Here is a 17,954-nt window from a genome sequence, read left to right on the forward strand (position 1 = left end):
GAATTAACATATTTGGGTTTCTCAGTATAACATTTAATGAACTGTAAAATAAATTATTTAAAAAATGTTTTAAAAGCTTTGGATTAAAAAAAGAATGTTCAAAATGTTTAAAAAAAAAATGTTTGTACTGTGCACAGTAAACAAAACTAGACAAGCATGTACAGTCTCACAACTCCAGAAATCCAGAAGGCGCTGGTGTCCAAAGCCAGTAGCAGGTCAAGGAGCTACAAAAGAAGTCAAGCCTCAGTCAAAAGCTTCGGCCTCAGGAGATTTTTCTGTCTTCTTTCTTCTCTTATATTCCAAATAGCCTCTCGCTCTCCTCTCTCGGCCCGACTCTTGCAGCAGTACCCACATGAGAATTAGGAAAGGCTTTCAGCTAGGGCATCCTCAGTACTGCAAAGGCGTAAAGAATATTTTCAGCTACGTTTTGAGATCGCATTAATTTTTCAGCAGCACAAACTAGACCTGCACACACCGTTCTACCTTCTGCTATTTCCCGGACTCCTTTGTCTTCCAGAATATATAGTGAGAGAGTCACTCGCTGAGCAGTGCCAAATGTAAGTGCAATATATTCTCGTTTGATTGTATTACACTCTGAACATGTGCTGAACTGTAATATGCTATAGGAGTGATTTATTAAATAGATGTGGTTATATGTTAATTTCATTACCATATGTGCATTTAATACAACATAAAACACAGTTGTGAGGTAAGCAATGGCAGATACAGACCAAAATGGACCATCTCATCTGCTCAGCATGTTTAGGTTTGCAACTGATGCACTGTGCAGGTTACCCCTATAAAGAAATGCTATTACCAAAAGTTATGAAAAATTCTTCTTCTACCTTTTAATTTTTATACTTGAGTCCTTACTTTATTTATATAGGGAAAGCACTTACAAATATTAGAATACCACTTACAAGGACTAAAAAAATCTTTGTATCAATGAGGGTATCAGACAGACACCGTCTCTAGGCTGTATGGTGGGCTTTCTGCTCAAGCTTAAGCTGCATCAGAGTTATACTTAAGCTCTACATCTCAAATGTCTTATTTATCCTCCAGATTTTATGAATTTTAAAGTGCAAAGCTCAATTCATTTTCATAATCAATATTCATAGTTCAATCCAATCATTATCAAATGTAATAGTCCAGCCCAGCATCATCCATTGTTTCTGCAATTCGCCTGTTTCAGGGACCAAAACAACAATTATATTACTTATCTGAATAGCATTTCTCTGTATCGACCTCCGGTCTGATCCGATACAAATACTTTTTGGACATGAAGCTGATTTCGAGAAAGCTGTGATTACAGAATCAAATTAGCAGCCAGATCCGTCTATAAGGCTTGACACCTTGTGCAATAACTAGAAATCCTAGCAGAAACGCGGTCACTCACCTAGCTGGGTCTGTGTGGCAGGCTACGCAAGGAGGAGGCCAGATGTTTGGGCAACAGCCACACTAGTATGGCTAGCTGTTTAGAATATTACAGATTTGTGGTTAGGGTCATAAGAAAGGTGAGTGAAGAAGGGAATTAATCAGGATCTTGTATACTCTTTTACCCAAGATGGCAGAGTACAAAGGAGAAAACCCCCCAAAAAAGACTGTCCTGGATAAGAAACAAATCTTGCAGGTGGTCGCATACTGTGTGCTGGCAGCTGGGATGTATCCTGAGCTAGCTATACAGAAAGAATGACTGGAAAGACTACTAGCTGGGCTGGATGGTATTTTTCTGCCATTATATGCTATGTTACTATAGCAGTGGCCAATCTCGGTCTCTTGGAAGTGCCCAGCAAAATCCTAATAAGGAAGCCCATTGCCTTTTGCTCATTCCCAGATGTAGCAAGACCCCGATCTACCTGGATAATAGTTACTAATGGACCTTTTCTCCAGAAAATTGTCCAACCCTTTTTTTTTTTTTAATTCTGTGTACCACTAACCTTCACCACATCCTCCAGCAACAAATTATGCCGCTTTAATTGTGCATCGATTTAAAAAAAAAAAAACAAAAAAAAACCAACCCAATTCTTAAATTTATTTTAAATCTGCTGCCAGTCAGTTTCATGGAGTGTTTCCCAGTCCCAATATTATTTGAAAGGAAAAATAACCATTCCTTATTAGCTTGTTCCATATCAATCATCATTTTTATAAACCTCTGCCATATCTCCTTTCAGTCGTCTCTTTTCCAAGCTGAGGGGCCCTAACCTGCTCAGCCTTTGTCCATAATAGAGCCCTTCTCCATCCTTTATCGTTTTGCTTGTCCTTCTCTGTACCTTTCCTAGTTCTGCTGTATCGTTTTTGAGATGGGGCAATCAGAACTGCATACAAAATTCAAGGTATGGCTGCAGTTTACACCATGGATTTATACAGAGGCATTATAGGGCCTAACATCCAAAGATATCTGGTTATCCGGATATAACTTATCCTGATATAACTTAGAAGGGATATTCAACAGCTCGGCTATGCTGCTGCATATAACCGGATAAGTTCCAGATAGCCAGACAACTTTAGACCTGCTATTGCCGATGTCCTTGCACGACATCTTGCCGATGTCCTTGCACGACATCGGCAAGATGGCAGGCCCCATAATCCTATGACTGGTGCTACCACTGTGAAACTATAGACACAACCACCCCAATCGTACAGCCAATTCTGAAGCCTGTCGCCACCACTAGGCTCATCAGCCCCCTGCTGGCACTTCAGCACCGGTTCCCTCTGTACATAGCACACTCGCGCTGGACTCCTCCTCGTTAAATCACCATTCACAGGTCTATACTGAGAGCAGACCCACGGCGCGTCAATCAGCAATGAGATTCGGTAATATGTAAAGGGCCCGCCACGAGAAAGGTTATTCACACTTGCAGAATATGTTCCCATGGAAACATAATCCTTCCAGAAATTATAGAAAAGTAGAGCCTTCAGGAAAAGATGTACTACCTCAAACTTGTGCAAGCAAAGAGACTTACAAGATGTTTTTTGTGCTATTTTTGTTTGATCCTTAATGTCTAGACTTCACAGATACAATCCCCGCTAATACTGTAATAAGCTAATTACAGCTATAAAAGTTTCCTCTTTTTTGCTAGAAAAATGCAGAGAAATTGGTAGCAATTTTTAGGGTTAATTGATAGACAAACTCTTTATCGCACAATTGCCCACTGGGATACAGCAAACATCTTTAGTTTCTGTTGAAAGAGAGAGAGAAAGAGAAACAGATTTCTTGAGTTTTCTCCTATCTTTAAAATATCTTAAATTGAGCTTTTGCTTCAGTTTAAAGACTGCTAGATTTCAAATTCAGTGCACTATTTCAAAGTTCGGCCAATTTGTATTTTTCCGTGCGTGCTGCATTGTCATAGCAGACAGGGAGAAGATGCTGCTTCTATTTGTGGGAGGTTGACATAAAAAAAAAAAGAAAAAAGTTCTCCAATTTAATTTGTTTGAGTAATATAAATTGACAGACACTATAAATAAGACATTATTATTCTTAAAGAAAGTTCATCCATCTTCCTTGAACTGTTAGTGCAAAAACATTTTTAAACTTTATTGAAAAAAAAAACCCCAAATCAATTATTACAATTGTTAATGGCTGGGCCCTGTCTCCCTGGAGCATTAATTTATTTCTAAACTAATATAGCCTGCATATGTGCAAGCACTAATCATTCCTAATGGTAATAACCACCTCGGAGCTTTGCGACCTGGCGCCTGAGCCCTATAATACAGTAGTCAACCACAGTATCAATTCCAGCCTTTGATGCTCTGAAAAAAGTTCTTGCATATATCTTTAGACTATCCAGCATTTTCCCACAGTCTCTGGCGAGGTCAGCACCGCACTTGTCCAAGCCACATGACTGAGGTATGTCATAAAAAGTGCCATGCTGGCTCTGAGCAATGGTCCCTTGAACCCAGCATCCTGTCTCCCACAGTGGCCAATCCGGGTCACGTGAAAGAAGTACCCAACAGACCCCCGTGGGGAGGTCCATTCCATGTCCTTCACGCTCCAGTCCCAGTGGTAAGAAGTGGCTTCACCCGAGCCTGCCAGGGCTATCTCCAGCTTGGCACTGAAAGATGACACGCTCAGGTACTGTACAAGATTCAGGAGTGAAATGTCCCTGACAGTAAATATGATACTTACTTTCAGGCTGATACAGTACAGTATGCTCCGGCGGAGCACACTGTTATCCTGCGTTTGGACGCGCTAGCTTTACCCCTTATTCAGTAAGGGGTAATAGTGCGTCAAAAATGCATGTCCAACCTCCCGAAACTAATAGCGCCCGCAACATGCAAATGCATGTTGATGGCCCTATTAGTTATTCCTGTGAGATTCACTAAGTAAAATGTGCAGCCAAGCCACACATTTTACTTTTAGAAATTAGCACCTACCCAAAGGTAGGGGTAGGCCACAGCTAGGACACGCTTCTTTCTCAAAAGCAAAGAGGATCCATGAGGGTAAAATGATGATCTATCTGGAAAAGCAGCTAGGACTGTTCCATTGCTAGCTTACCCATGGGGGAGCTGCAAATCCAATAAAGCACCAATCTGTCTTCCCCCAAAACAAATGATCCAGTATTAGTAGAGGACTGACAGGATCCCTACATTTAGTTTCAGTTTGTAACTCTTATTACCAGGGGCAGCTCAAGGCAATCTGCCTGAGGCAAAGGGTGAAATGACGCCCCCTCCCCCATGGCCCGGTACAGGTGAGATCACTGAGGGCCAAAGCAGGGGGAAGGCAACGGAGGGTGAAGTGACTTGCCCAAGGTCACAAAGAATGGCAATAGGATTTGAACCCTGGCTTCCCTTGTTTGCAGCCTACTGCTCCAACCACTCAGTTTTTGGGCCTGTTATTTTTTTATTCTCAGTCTTCAGCATCCGCACTAGGTAGCTGCCCCACCTCCTGGGTCTAGAAATAGGTCTCCTCTGTTCTCTACTGCCTGCCCCCCACCCTCCTCCAGGATCTGCCCCCTGGGGGTGTGAGAGGTTGGTGAATGGTGGGAGTCTGTGTGTGAGACACACTCTCTTTTAGGGCAGATACAAGGATATTAGATGCCGTAGACTAACTGTACAGCCTTTCATTCCCCCTTCCCTCCCCTCCCCACATAATTAAAACTTATGCATTTGTTTCCATTGTAAAATTTAACTTCCCTAACCTAAAAAGGCAGATTGCATATGGAAAACAGACATTCAAAGTACAATCTCTGAAGTAAGAATATCACTTATAACAACATATATATTATATAGGCATACACTGCAAAAAAATACACTTTCAATAATAATAGTTCAATAGACTTAATAAACTACCTTTCTCATAGTAGTCAAGGTGGTTTACTGGATCCTATATGGTACCTCTGTAACTCATCATTATTTGTTGATTATAGCTATGAATGTTACTTTTGTAAACCGTTACGATCTTTACATGGAATGAGAGTCTATAAAATGTCTAAATAAATAAATATCTATTAGGCCTATGGTAAAGTGCACTGGGTGTGGACTTGGCCCACAGAAAGCCAGGAATAAACTGAACTACAATTCCAATATAGTAAGCCTTCCATATCATAACTGCCAGTACTCAACCTATGAAAAAGCCAAACCGCAAATATTACATCAGGCCCTAAACACCAATACACCTCCTATTAGGAAAACAGATTAAAGCCAGGTTGTTGTAAATTCCTACACTGAAACTACCTGCTAGCAGAATACCTAAAGCCTCAGACACAAGCAGAACATGGATAGACTCTCACCAAATATTTATTATGTAATGCTTTTATATACTGACATTCGTTTGACAAATCACATCGGTTTACAGAAAACATATGAAGGCAAATACAGAATAAAGAGATCATAAAATATAAATTGAAACCTGCAGACAAAAAGTGAACTGAAAATTACAAGAAGCCAAACTCTATAAGCAATGCAAACACAATCAAGAAATATAAAACATTAAACATAACAATAAAAAGAATATAAAATCTGCTGAGGGTGTTTGCACGCGCTCTCGCACACACACATACACCCTTATTCATGCTCCCCTATACACACACACACACACACACACACACCAGCTTGCAGTTTTAAACACATACCTCTACACACAGCCTCTCAGTCTCTCACACAACCACTACACACTGAATCACCAGGCCCTGCTCCGCTTGCAGCGTGCTGGGAATTGCACCTCCGTCTTCACCGCGACACAGTACGCTAGGGCCTCCTCCCTCTTCGCCATCAGGCGGCAATCCGAGCCCTCATTTGTCTTCACCGCAACTCGGCACGCCAGGGCCTCCTTCCTCTTCGCCACCGTGCGGCACGCAGGGACCTCCTTCCTCTTCGCTGCCGCGTGGCGAGCTGGGGCATCATTTGTCTTCGCCACCACAGGGCAAGCCGAGGCCTCCTCCCTCTTCGCCACCAGGCGGCAATCCGGGCCCTCATTTGTCTTCACCGCAACACGGCACGCCGGGGCCTCCTTCCTCTTCACTGCGAACGGGACAGGCTCCGCTCGCGGCACGGTGGTGCCTGCTCCTAATTCTGCGGAATTTCTCCACAGGGGGGAGAATTCTGTGCTCCGCAGTAGCGCAGAATTCCCCCAGGACTATGAGCTTTTGCCTGAATGAAGGGTGAGGCGGCTGTGGCAATTTTGCCGCCTCAAAATCTTGCCGCCTAAAGCAGCCACCTCACCCTGCCTCATTATAGAACCGCCCCTGCTTATTATGCTTGATAGACTCCTCCTGCTCTAAAGCATCAACATTGATGACACCTAAACAGAGCTTGTTTTGAGGGCAACAGCTCGACTTTCCGCTTTCAAAAAAGGCTCTATTTTTAGGGGTTAGTGAGATAGGCACCCTGATCAGACACCCACAGCCGAGTAGGAAACAGACATTAGAAAAAGAAAAGAAAAAAAAAAATCATGTCTGTCCCTATGACTCAGACCATAGCGCTGTGCACTTCAGCACAGGCATTGCTGGGTTTGGATTTCCCATCCCTCAGGGGCCTGTGCGCAACATGGAGGTCGCAGGTTCAGGTCTCAGAAAGGAGGGGAGGCAGACATTGTTACTACTGCTCTTGCAGCTGTCCCGAGGGAGCACCTCAAAGGAGGCACGGCTTTAAGCCTTGGGCCAGCAAAGGTTTCTCAGGGCTACCCCAAGCTGTGATGTTTGGAGAGAGAGGGGTGTAAAGATGGAGGGTGAGAAGAGGGAGATGGGGGGGGGGGGGGGGGAATAAACAAAACCAAATTTAAAAAAAAAAGGCAAATTGTGTAAATTAATGGTATGCCCCAGATATCTGCTTTACAATCAGACACAACACATAAAAGAAATAAAATGAAACATCATAGCACACAGATTAATTGGTCATCCTGCCCAGGCGAAGAATGCCTTCCTTCTAATTCAATTCAGTGTGGTACGACACAGAACAACGAATTAAATCAGTATTAGATTTTTTTTTTTTAACTTGAAAACTTTGATATTGTTCACTTTCTTTGATCTGTTATTTACAAATAGCAGAAGAGCAAAAAAAAAAAAAAATCTTCCACTGAAAGAGTGCAGAGCGAGGCCGACACTGCGTCTTCTCCTGCTGCACTCGGCCTCCCTTTCAGAGTGCTCCGAGCACACAGGTGCAGGCGCTAGGATTAAAAAAAAATTCGCACCTGCTTTGTCAAATATCCCTGTTCCTTCACACACGGCAAGACCTTTCTGCTGGCTGCCTTCAGAGCACTTTAGCAACCTGTGGGAGGCCAGGCAAACTGTTTTTAGCAAAGGGACTGTAAGAGCTGTGGAGTTACTCCCTCCTCTCTCTCTCATATAGCATGAGAGAACAACAAGCAAAAATAAAAAAGAAAATGTTATTTAAAAGTTTGGGTTGAACAACTTAGAAAGCGGCTGCTCTGAATAGGAAATCTCTGATGTAATACTGCCCTCTGCTGCACACAGGTAAGCACTGCAGAAAGCTTTGCTCTGAAGGTAAAGCAACTCTTGTACTTCCTTTCCAGTTTCCTTAGTACCCCTCTTCTAAAGAATTAGGATGGGTAGACATTTTGGTTTTCTGTCATTTTTCCCACCCCTGATTTGTGCTGACCCCTAAATACTCCCTGTGCTTGTAAATTTGCATTACCTATGACTAGTTAGTTTTACCAAAAAAAAAAAGAAAAATTCAACCATTTCAGGAGTGGAATAACACACTCCAGTTTATGCAGTCCCAAAGATAAACGATATTCATGCATTTGATTAATGAAAAGGTCTGGACATTAGCCTAATACCTTACAAGGTCCCCAAGGCATGTTCACCACCTGATACATCCTGCACTGCAATCCTTACCTATTGCATTCCTTTACATCTAGTACTGTGTATCCTATTACCTATTTAAATAGCCACCATATACAATTCAGATTTCAATCATTAAGCAATCTTCCAAGGAGCATTGGACATGTTTGATGAATGTCCTCAGGAGCAGCACCTGTCCTGTCCCCAGAAGAGCTCTGCCAAACACAGAACCGCCTCCATCTCAGGAAGCAAGTGAGAAAGCTTTGTCTACCTATTATGATTTCTGTGAACCGTTATGATGGCGAAACCGAATGATGGTATACAAAACATGTTAAATAAATAAAATAAAATAAATAAAGCTTGATTCTTCCTCCAAGCCTTTAAAGCCAATCCCACAACTACCTCCTCCTCTCCATGCATTAGAATGAAACTGCCTACCACCATATATTAGTGTCTGAATGTGCTGCTACAACCCGTTCTGCTGCTAGAACCTGTTGTTCTGCCCAGTTTTCGTGTATCTAAGCCTCTGTCCCACAGAAACACTCATGGCCTAGCACAGGCTCCCTGACCTCCCAGGTTTCCTGCTTGGGGATAGGGGGAAGATTTACTCTTCAAGATCCTTAGGGAATTTCCTCGCTGGAGCTCTTCTGCTCATCTGCCTAGCCTAAGCACACAAAATCCTGCTATGACTCCAAACTGTGGTTCAAAATAAACGTTCTTTATTGGTACTGATGGCAGGGGGGAAAAGTCCAAAACAATAATACACCAATGGCTAGGGCACCAAAAATATTTAAAGATAAATCCCAGTCTCTTTCAAATCAATCCCATTGCACTCCCAGAGAGGTAAGCTCTTTGGGGAAGGAACCTTCCTCTCTTGGGTCTCTCCTTCTACCTGTTCTGTAGGGCAGCTCTCTTTCTCTGTCTAGGCAATTGCTCCACTCTTTTTGAGCTTCTGGCTGACTGCTCTTTCAGACAGGATCTCTCACATGATCTTTCCTCAGTTATTTATTTATTTATTTAAAATCTTTTCTATACCGTCACTAAGTAATATACCATCGCAACGGTTTACATGTAGGCACATAAATTAATGTAAGTGGTTGCATACTATAGTACATTCTAACAGGTGCCATAAAGGTTCAGTTACAATAAATCATTAAAGACAATCACTTGTTTGGTGAAGTAGGTCATGACCAGGTGTACCTGTAAGGTACTATTCATGGGTAAAAAATCATATATATAGTGTTTACAGTTACGTTTGTGAGGTAGAGTTCATAGATTGAGATGTGCATTCTTAGAATAGTGCTGTGTGCTGGTGTTGTTCTTCTGCCTATTCCTGTATATTTTCATTCTCATTCTCCAGTCTCTTTATAAAATGCTTGTTTAAAAAGCCATGTTTTTAAACTTTTCTTAAAGGTTTTGAGATCTCTTTGTAATCTGATCTCTGGGGGCATTGTGTTCCAAAGTGTAGGACCTGCTAAAGATAAGGCCCTTTCTCTCACTTGGGTTAGTCTCGCAGTTTTTACTGAGGGAATGGTTAAGAGTGCTTTATTTGCTGATCGAAGGTTTCTGTGTGGGACGTGTACCCGTAGTTATGTGTTTAGCCAGTCCGATTTTTCATCATGTATTAGTTTATGTATGGTGCATAGGGCTTTGTATTTAATTCTGTGTTCAATAGGTAGCCAATGTAATTCTGCCAGGGTTTCGGTTATATGGTCCCTCCTCCTTTTTCCTGTTAATATTCTAGCTGCTGTGTTTTGAAGTATTTGAAGTGGCCTTAATGTTGTATTCGGGAGTCCTAGTAAAAGGGCATTACAGTAGTCCGTGCTGGAGAAAGCTAGTGCCTGAAGTACTGTTCTGAAATCAGTGTCAGTAATGGTTTTAGTTTCCTGAGTATCATGAGTTTCCATAGCCTTCTTTTGCTTTTAGCGATATGTGTTGTTTTAGATTGATTTCTGGGTCCATTATTATTCCAAGGTTTCATATTTTTTCTGCTAGTTCAATTTTCTGGTTGTCTTTGAGGATTATTGGAGTTTGGATGATTTCCATATTTTTCCGTTCTATGTGTAGAAATTCTGTTTTTTCAATATTGATCACAAGTTCCATTCGGTTTAGCAGTTGTTTTATAATGTCTAGGTACAGTTAGATAATGTCTAAGTACAGTTAGATAAGTCATCCTCTCGCACGCTCCCAAGGACCATTCCTTTTTGGCACATACTTCTCCAAGACAGTCTCAAGACGAGATGAGGTAGATTGTCTTAACTTCTCTTTCCCATGACTTTTTCTTGACTACAGAACCCTCTGAATCTTTCACTCTTGAATACCAATTGTCTCCTTCCTTCCTGTAGGACCTAGGTAACCTGAATTTTAACCCAAGCCACCTTCCCTGGACAGGATCTCTTCTCCTTCGGGCACCCTCCTCTTGAAAGAAGGCCCCACTCCTGGTACTTTCAAGTAACCACTGCAAACAAAGGCGTTCACATCTTCTCCGACCTTATATAATCCCCTTTTCTAGTGTTAAGCTAATAAGTCCAGGGCTCACACGCAGTCGTGGGGTCAGATCCCTTCACAGTCACCGCAGTCCCAGGGCATGGATGCTCCAACTGAGAGGGAGGACAAACCTCAGGGGCCCAGGGTGCGAGGGATGACTCTTGCTAGGGATGCTCTCTCAGTAGGTTTAAGCTGGATGAGTGTAGATACTAGAATAAACAGGCAGGACACTCTGAATGGGTGTTCCAAAATTAAACTTTACTACCTACCTTCCAAGATAATTAACTCGTGCCAAGCACACTTGGTTCTGGTTACGTCCAAAATCTTAAGCTTTTCTGAAATTGCTCCTCTATCTGAGAAAGTGCCAGGGTCCTGAAATGGTCTCACCCTCCAGGGCACGAAATGATAAGCATCCCAGGTGGTCCGGGGGTCTCTTCGATGAAGTGGAATTTCCTTTTCAGACAATACCTAAGGTCCAGATATACTTCAGATCTTCCAAAACTTTCAATCTTCTTCTCTTTCCCTGGGCAGAGACTCTGGTGAGGGTCTCCAGATGGAAAAAAAAATCAGCTCTTACTCGCACTTCTCCACTCCAGATGGTAACTTGGGATCTTTCAGAATGAAAGGTCCGGTCAGCTGGGAAAAATTAATTGTCTCTTTTCCCCCACTCCTGGGCAGGAAGGGCAGTAGCAAACTTCTCCCTAAACATATAGGGCCAGATTTTAAAACATGTGCGCGCACATGTACGCCCGATTTTATAACATGCGCGCGCATGACCTGAAGCAAAGAGGAGGCCGACGGGACCATGGCGTACCCCCATCCTGCCATTGCCCGAAGCAAAGAGGAAGCTGCCAGGGCCATGGAGGACCCCATCCTACCACAGCACAAAGTGAAGAGGAGGCTGCCTGGACCATTAGTGAAGAGGAAGCTGGCGGGGTGCGGTCCAAAGAAAAGAGGAGACCATGCGTGTTTGTGTGTGTACGTCTGTGAGAGCCTGTGTGCATGCGTATCTGTATGAGAGCCTGTGGATATATGTATATGTCTGTACAAGAGCTTGTATGTGTGAGATCTTGTGTGCCTGTGTGTGTGTGTATGTCTTTGTGAGAGCCTGTGGGGGAATGTATGTGTATCTGTGAGAGAGCCTCTTTGTGCGTGAGGCTGTGTGTGTGAGTCTCTTTATTTAGAGACTGTGTACATATATTGGTATCTCTGTAGGAGCCTGTGTGTGAGCGCATGCCTCTGAGAGCCTATGTGTCACAAACAGGCTCTTACAGGCACGTGCACACACACACACACATTGTGCGTGTCTGTGAGGAAGAGAGAGCCTGCGTGTATGAGAGAGAGGGAGTGTGTTTGAAAGCATTGGCATGTATATGAGAGAGGGAGTGTACCTGAAAAAATGAATGTTAGTACTTGTGTGAGAGTGAGGGAGAGAGAGAAGATTGTTTGTGCGATAATCTCAGGGTGATCGGAAATCAAAAGATCCCAGGTATGAAAGCAGGAAATGTTGTTAATCCTTATTAGTTGTAATTATTGGGTGTAATTTAATGTATTTATTGTTTTTAAATGCTTTTTTAAAATATTAGAACATTTAATTACTGGATGTTTTATTCATCAGATGTTTTGAAATATTTTATTGGTGTTTTGGAAAATGTATAACATTTTTAAATTATTGAATTCTTATCCAGGAGAGGTTTTGAAATATTTTATTGGTGTTTGGGAAATATTAGAACAAATTTATGCAAGTTTTTTTCAGTTGGATGCTTTCACATTTAATCTTTTTATTAGCATGATTTAATATGAATGATGTTTTATATCTCCAATTTTATTGCTTGATGTTTTGAGAGGAAGGATGATGTTTCAGTTTTTCCATTGTTGCACTGCAGAACACAGTTCAGCTTGTGGTTTCCAATTCAGTTTTTGTTGGAACATTTCTATTCTGTTTTAGGTGAGGGTCTATCTGTATTTTAAAGATCTAGTTCTTATGTAACTAATTCTTGCTGTGAAAATGATGGAACTTATCACCGGCTTTTACAGTATTATGGCTATCTTTCCTCATTTCTATTTTATACAAAAGTGTGCTCTTTATTAATTTAATTTGCATACAGAAAGCGGTTTTGAATATTCTTGCAGAAAATATTTTTTCATCCACATATTTTATTGTAACTGCTGTTAGTAGATTAAGTGTTTATTTTAGGAGATTAGCTAATGTTCCCTCTAAGGTTTGGGTTGCTGTGAGCATAAATTTGTTCGGCTTTTTGCATCAAAGAAATTAGTGCTCACAGGATAATGTAGGAGGGTACTTTGTGTTCTAGGCCACACAGCAGCAGCACATTTTCTGGTACACCACCAGCTTCAGCAGTTACCCTACGCCCCTGTGTAAAGGGGCAAACTTGGGGATCCTCATACATGTATGTTACTGAGATGCTGCATGAGATATGTATTTTTCAGTTTAATCCTATTGTTTGATTTATTTCAAGTTCAGCCCTTACTGTGCCCCTTTCTCTATAAGATTGGAAATGTTAAGCTGCTTCGCCTGCTGGTTTTTGACTGTAGGTTACCACACTAATATGGTGCAAGCTGCCTTAGGTAAAGTCCTTTACTCAAAAAGGAGGATAATAAATTTACCTCATAAATGTTTTGATTTTAAGCCACAAGCTGCACTCTGGATTTGGAAAGCGGATGGTCACGGTCCATTATCAGCCATCAGCTGTGATCAACAGGGGCAGAGCATGCATATCTACCTCATGTAGATTCATTGTAGATATCCTGAAAATCAGGCCTCAAGGTTCGGAGCTGGCCACCCCTTGTGATTTATGCAGGGCTATTCCTGATGAACTAATTAATTCATTAAAACATATTAATGCCACCTTTGTCAGTATTTGCCACATTTTTATTTTTCATCAATTAAGAAAACATCATACCCACAAGCTGATAACTACTGCCGTGTAGTCTGTGATTTATAAGCGTGGAAACCTCATAAAGTTGAATGAGCTTATTCTGCAACAGGAATAGCTCTCACACTGCCGGTTTTGCAACATTAGTTTTTGCTCTTCGCTTTACAGTCAAATGTATAGCTTGAGACTGTATTCCATTGTTTCCATCATCTGTTTCCACACTTGATTTTATCAAGTTTTTAGGATTTTTTAAATTGTTTTTAAGCATTGATAGTAAGAGACAAGACACTTATCATTGCAGAACTTGAACAGCGTCAGGAACAACGCAACCCCGACATGGCTCGTGTTTCGTTGCCTTCGTCAGGGGCGGTGAAGTTTATGTTCAATGTGTTGTAAGAAAATGGCGGATCCCGGTTTTGTTAAAGCTGAGACTGAGTAGCAGAGTAATGAAGATAGACTGACACAAGGAACGTATGTAATCTTGTATAGCAATATATTTCAATTATTAGAAACTTAAGAATAGAAGCAGAATTGTTTGCTTTTGCATCCTAGAGATTGAACATAAACTTTACCACCCCTGACGAAGCCAACGAAACACGAGCCATGTCGGGTTGGGTTGTTCCTGACGCTGTTCAAGTTCTGCAATGATAAGTGTCTTGTCTCTTACTATCAATGTTTAAAAGCAATTTTAAAAATCCTAAAAAATTGATAAAATCAAGTGTGGAAACTGATTATTGAAACAATGGAATACAGTCTCAAGCTATACATTTGACTGTAACGCGAAGAGTAAAAACTAACGCTGCAAAACCGGCAGTGTGAGAGCTATTCCTGTTGCAGAATAAGCTCATTCAACTTTATGAGGTTTCCATGCTTATAAATCACAGACTACATGGCAGTAGTTATCAGCTTGTGGGTATGATGTTTTCTTAATTGATTATATTGATCTGTACGTCATACATATACATTTTTATTTTTAGCAATAAAATAAGAAGGGGTAGCAATCTTGTCTCCACAATAGTACTATTACTACAATATAAACAATGTCTGGATTATTTATTTAAGAGTAGCTATAACAAAATGCTCTCTCAGTCCATCTAATATGCCCTAAACTACCGAAGTTAGCACCATAGAGCAGGGTTAGCCAGCTCTGGTTCAAAAAGGCCATAAATAGGTTTGGTTTTCAGGATATCCACCATGAATATGCATGTGGTAGATTTACATGCACGCACTGCCTCTATTAAATGCAAATCTACCTCATACATATTCATGGCGAATATCCTGAAAACCAGACCCATTTGTGGCTATTGAGGTCTGTAGTTAGCCACCACTGCCATAGAGCATCTAAACTTCATTGTCTTCTGGGGCCTCTTGCTTTCATCAAATAAATTATGCTTATTTATTTCTTAACAATGCCAGCCCCCCCAGTTTCCTGCAGCAAATCAAGGTAGATTCTGTGGCAAGAATTAGAGAATTCAGTAGCAAAACTTCTGAAATTATGTGGCAATTATGTGGTATATTTGCATAATTTTAAATTATTTTATTTCATTGTAACCCCTGGGCTAGTGTCCCATCACGGAATCCTAAAGCCCACACCTCAGTTCATGGATGTAGTTGGTTAACTTTTCTGCTCTGATGGTTAAGCCGCTCTGAAATCCAAGAGTCCCTTGTCAAGGGGGATTTTATCTCCTTGGCCTTGAGTGTTGTTCAATAATTAATTCAGCATCACAGTCTCTGGTATACAGCAGTAATGATCACACTGGAAGCAACTGATGGTTTCCAACTTAACTTTTATTGAAAAAAAAAATGGAAAATTGATGAAAATGTGCATTTACAAGTTCCTGCTCACCACAGTCTGTTTACAGCTATAGTTCTTCTAATCTTTAACGTTAAACTTCCAATTAATTTATGAGCTAACTGATGTTAATTGATTCTCTTATGTCCTGATCCTTTCCAGGTAATGGGGCAGTTTTAAAGCTTCCTCCACAATTTGGTGGACAGGATGATTTCTCCCAATTTAGATATATTATAGTAAAGCTCCATATCTCATACCTTTAGTCCAGTTGTTCAGCACAAAGCTCTTACTCCTTCTCTCAGCTTCCCTTGCTGGTACCTGGAGGGTTCCTGCAAGCTCCTTTCTTCAACATCCCAATGATATAGAAGTGGTTACCACTAGAAAAGTGCTCCTTATCTCCCAGGAATGAATGCAGATTCGTTCTTCTTCCACAGGGCTTCCAGAAGTCCATTAGGTACCTCAGAATGAGAGACACCAAATGATCTGCACTGAGCCCCAGGATACTCGGGCAAGTTTTAAAAATAAATCCCTTATAACGGAGAACCGAAACCAAAGAAAGGAAGGGTGGAAATACTTCCTTCTCTAAAACCATAAACTTCTCAAAAAGACATCTTAAAGTGGAAAAGGCAAGCCCTTTCTACTTCTCCACACCCGGGCCTCATTCTTAGAGCTCCCAAGGGTCCTGCCCTAAGGAAAACAAACAAAATAGGGAACAGGATAATTGCACACTGCTCTATCAGGGATAACTACAAAATCCATACCTTTTAATGGTGTCAAGGGTTTTTGTACTCTAGGGACTCCCCCGTTTAAGTCTACCATATGAGAGAGCTAAAACCCAGCAAGCTACTACTTCTCCCTAACAATGGGATAATCCTCTAAGTAGGAACCCATAGGGTCCTCTACAAAATAATGTGGTTATTTTTCATAATAAGGTTTTCCAGCCTTGCTTTGTGTCTGAATAATTTATTTCATTCTTTTGGAAGTTTTGTGTGGGGTATTTTAGGTACAGATGTGGGAAAAGAGAAGAGGAGGAGATCTCTTGGATGGCAAGAAGGGAGGGAGGATCAAAGAATGGAAGAAAGAAGGATTGCGTATGGGGCATGGAGGCTCACATATGAGGAGAGAGGATCAGGTATGGGAAGGCAGGAAGATTGAGGATGGGAAAGAGAGGGATGATGGGGATGGAGGAAGAAAAGGAGGAGAGGAGATTCTGGAATATGAGGGGAGATAAAGTTCTGAGATCTAAAAAGGAGGTCTCTCCCCTGGATACAGCCCAACTCTGCCTCACATCTTCACTCCCTCTCTCTCCATCCCCTAACTCCAGCCCTGATTCCCTCCCCCATGTGCTCACCCACTGATTCCAGCCTTGCTCCTCCTCACATCCTCACTCCCTCTCTCTCCATCCCCTAACTCCAGCCCTGATTCCCTCCTCCATGTGCTCACCCACTGATTCCAGCATTGCTCCTCCTCACATCCACACGCCCTCTTCTCCACCTCTGGTCCTTTCCATTTTTCCTCTATCCCAAATACACACATCCATCCAGCCTCCCTTGTACACAACCCCATCCCCTAGCCCTTCAATTCAAAGACGTCCCAGCAATTCCTCTATTAACCCCTAACTCCTCTCTTTAGGCAACTCTGCCCCTCAGCCTCTTCACAGGTTTCTCTCTGCCACTCTCCCTCCTCTGCCACCTCTTCTATTTAAACAATTCTCTCCATCCACTTCTGAGGTCTCTCGGCCCACCTCCAGGCCCTGTATTTAAACACCCCCCCCCCCCCCAATTATATTTCTGGGTTTCTCCCCTGCTCCTCCTTGCATGCTTTTTTTTGGCAGTAAGATGAAGAAGAGAGCAGCATATCCAGCTGTGTCTTACATCAGGGGCCGACAGCAGCTTTGAACAGTGTAGGACACAAAATGGCACAGTTCAAAGCTGCAGTTGGCCCTGGGAGGCAAAAGAAGCAATGGGGCCAGACATGTTGGTTGCTTTTCTCCTCTTCATATAGCTGATAAACACAAGGGGTTTGGAGCAAGGTGGGACAATCAGCTGAGAGAGTGAAGTACATTGCAACTCCAAGTTTCAATTTCTGCCTCTTCCTTCACTCCAGCTTAGCCCCCCGGTCTCCAGCAGTGGTTCTGCAGGAATGGGTCCATTCCACTGGACGGGGTGGATTTTGAGGCCTTTACTGTGACCACAGAATTGAGGGAGGCTGCAAGCCCTGATTATAGAGGACAATTTTAAAGCTTTTTAAGCCCCTCCGCTCATTTATTTTATTTATTTAAAAATGTTTATATACTGCTTCTACAATGGAAGTAGATCAAAGCAGTTTACATGGAGTACATTCATAATAAAACATTAAAATCACAATAAAAGGTAAAATGAAGCAAATCATAAAAATAATATCTTAACAGACAATAAAAAACCAATAAGAATATCATGCTTCAAATGAAGACTAAGGAAAATCAGTCTGTTACTGACTCTTAAATGCGATGAAACAAAAGTTAAAAACTTAACTTTTTCTTAAACTCCTTAAAGTCTG

The sequence above is a fragment of the Rhinatrema bivittatum genome, chromosome 2, assembly GCF_901001135.1.
Source record: "Rhinatrema bivittatum chromosome 2, aRhiBiv1.1, whole genome shotgun sequence".
In the NCBI taxonomy this organism is placed as follows: Eukaryota; Metazoa; Chordata; class Amphibia; order Gymnophiona; family Rhinatrematidae; genus Rhinatrema; species Rhinatrema bivittatum.